This window comes from Gobio gobio (assembly GCF_949357685.1).
Source record: "Gobio gobio genome assembly, chromosome: 3".
NCBI lineage: Eukaryota > Metazoa > Chordata > Actinopteri > Cypriniformes > Gobionidae > Gobio > Gobio gobio.
In genome coordinates, this window is record NC_137099.1 from 62,802,721 (window position 1) to 62,806,026 (window position 3,306).

General features: G+C 38.1%; 1 long non-coding RNA gene across 1 annotated transcript; it reads right to left on the reverse strand.

Moving 5' to 3' along the window:
* Positions 1 to 2,544: 2,544 nt before the first annotated feature.
* Positions 2,545 to 3,048, reverse strand: LOC307123003. Its single transcript, XR_013816117.1, has 3 exons — positions 2,946 to 3,048; positions 2,801 to 2,846; positions 2,545 to 2,611 (listed from the first exon to the last, which is right to left on the reverse strand). It is a non-coding gene; the product is annotated as an uncharacterized lncRNA (long non-coding RNA).
* Positions 3,049 to 3,306: the final 258 nt, after the last annotated feature.

Genomic DNA, 3,306 nt, shown 5'->3' on the forward strand with positions numbered 1-3,306 from the left:
TGACTAATTACAGAAGTAACCGTTTTGTGCCCGTGAGCGCGCGAAATCCGGACGCGTCATGTCTCTCTGCGATTTAGGGTCTCTCGATGAACGAATATAAAAACTAGGAAGATACAAAGAAAATCAACGATCTAAATTAAATCGCAACTAATCGTAAAATCAGCTGATAAACTCTAAATGTAGCACACTTTATGGAGTCACTTAGAATTGGAGTCAGATAAAATTATTAATGGAGTCAGATTTAAAATGAGATATCAATAAATTAAGAGAACTTCACCGAAAGGCTGAAAAGGCTTACACGCAGAATTCCTTTTGACCAAGTCATTAGTATCCGGTTTTTGGGCTAATGGATGGAAATTTACATACTCTTTTTGTGAAGAAAAAGTACATACTTTTTAGTGTGTAGCAGAAGAGTATGCAAGCTTTGTGACATACTACCACGTCATCTTTAATGGACTCTTTAATTAGTTACGTGCATCCCGTCACCGTTTAAACTGCCCTGTCAATCATCGTCACAGTTCAAATCCTCCACATTCAGTTTAATATCCTACCGTATCGGAGAGAAATGTAGTCGCATGTCTGCCATTCGTGGGTCTTTAATGCAGACACCTCTCATGTGTTTGCAGTTTAAATATAATGATGCATTTAAAAGTTAATGGCCAAATGTATCATTACAAAAGTTCTCAATGCTGCTGCAGGTGAAATATAATGCGGATAATATTTAATAAATATCTTTTCGTCAGGTTAAATACTGATAATTGATCAAATTCAAGGCACTGGTGCTCGCCTTCAAAGCAACCACTGGCTCTGCACCAATATACCTAAACTCGCTCGTTCAGACTTACACACCCTCCAGGAACTTACGTTCTGCTAGTGAACGACGCCTTGTGGTGCCAAACCAGAGAGGCATGAAATCTCTCTCACGGACCTTTTCCTGGACCGTTCCCACCTGGTGGAATGACCTGCCGATCTCAATTCGTGCGGCCGAGTCTGTAGCCATTTTCAAAAAACATCTAAAGACACATCTCTTCCAGCAGCACCTGACCAATCAAGAATAGCACTTATCATTCTATTCATTTTCTGTCTGTCTAATTTATTTAAAAAAATTAAAAATAAAATAAAAAACTGTCCTGTGTGTTCTGAGCTAGATTAACTGAGACTTGCTACAGCACTTGCATACTGTTGCCCTTGACTGTTCTAGTTGCTTCTTTTGCTCTCATTTGTAAGTCGCTTTGGATAAAAGCGTCTGCTAACTGACTAAATGTAAATGTAAATGTGATCACTCAAACCCCTTTATCTAACCCTCTTTACTGAACCGTCGCACTTGCATAACCGTCATGTCTGGAGTACAAATACAAGCGTGGTCATAGATGTATACGTAGATGCCTCATTATCGCCTGCACGGATCAGTCGAATGAGCATCTACGATCGATATATCTATGACCACGATCGTATTTGACCTCACTTGGCGGAAGCAATGGCTTTACTTTACTTAAATTATCAGCAAAAGTTTATTTAAAAGTGAACTAATCCTTTAACTGTTTCTCGGTGTCGATATAAATCAAAAGGTGATCGGGCCTTTCATCATGTGAGATCTGCTCCTTCATTGGACATTTTTAAATCTACTCTTAAATCGTATTTTTATTCTTTAGCATTTGAAAACCTGTAATTATTTTTGTATAGATCTGCTTTGTACTCTGTACAGCACTTTAGATAAATTCATATTGTGTTTAAATGTGCTTTATAAATAAAGGTTGTTGTTGTTGTAGCAGGGAAGTAGCAGGGATTTCAAGCGGAAACGTTGCAACTTTAAAGCACAGATTCGAAACATTTTATTTGAATAAAGAGAAATAAAGAGAAAAATCTGTCACATGGACCCTTTAATAACATAAATATGATCAAATGTATAAAATATTATTGAAACAATTAGTTTATTAGTTACACTTTGACTGTTTCTTCATGGCACACATGAATATAATCCATTACTTTCTACAGGACCTTTGAGAAACATCACTTCACTGACGAATGGAAACTCTGAAGAGGCGTTTCATTTTCATTGGTAGTTGGATGTGGGCGTGTCCAGCGACGCAACAAAAGCTGGGAAAAGTTTTTCTTGTGCTTCATTTTACCGCGGTGTCTTGCTGTGGCTACAACAGAAATAACACACACATTTACACAGGTCTGTGTTTTTTGAAAGCACATGAAACAACACTACAAATGCTACAAATAATCTGAGTTTTTTTTTTAAGAATATGATTTCTGTCAGTGAGACAACTCATATAATCCAGTTTGTAACAGAAAGAAAAGACTGTTTAGTGTCTATTGACTAGTAGATTGACTACTGAGGACATAATCTAATCTGTATTGATTATCTTGAGAAGACCTGAGGATCTCCAACTTACAGATTCTTACAACTTACAGAGCCCGACTGGAGAACAGCAGGTCTGGGATGGACAGTCTATGGGGAAACACATTGATTATTTATTACCTGCACAAACTCTATTGCTTGTGTAGTTTATGATATTTCACTCACTGTGAGTGTGTCGTACAGGTCAGGTGATCTGGACTTGAGCTCAAGAGCTGTATATGTTCCTGCTCTGGGATCATCGTTCTACAGGGAAACAGACAGAAGGACTTACAGCACGAAACAAGAGGCTTTGCATGACAATCAAAAGTGTAATCACTCCAGAGTCTCTCTTCTCACATACATTCATGAGTGTGATGATATGCATGTTCTACGTGTATAAAGAAGCTCTAACGGATGTATTGGTGTCATTCTGTGGTTCTTCGATCTTCTCACCTCATAATCGTGTGCTGCAGATCTACAGTTTATCCTTTTCTTCTGACTGTTGAACAGGAAATGGAAACAAGCCGTTTCATTTAATAATCAAATGTACTGCAGTTTAAAAACAAATATTACTTTTTGTTGATACATTTATATTTACATTGTGTACAGTATGATGATGATGATGATGATGATGATGAATAATCCTACACATGCCACTGTGATCCCCAACCAGACATGCCAACCAAGACCACGATGAACTGAAAGAGGAAGAATATCTTAATTCAATCTGCAAATTAAGAATGAGATTTTTAAGATGAGAGTGTTAATAAAAGCTTCACCTGTGACAGTTACAGCGTCTGATCTCTGAGATCCATGTTGATTGTGAGCCTGACAGTAGAAGCGTCCACTCTGTAGTGCACTGAAACTCTGTCCAGATCCAACAGCTGAGGTTTCATTCTCCTTAAACCAGCTGAAGTTCAGAGCAGGAGGGTTTGAATCACTGCTGCAGCTCAGAGTCA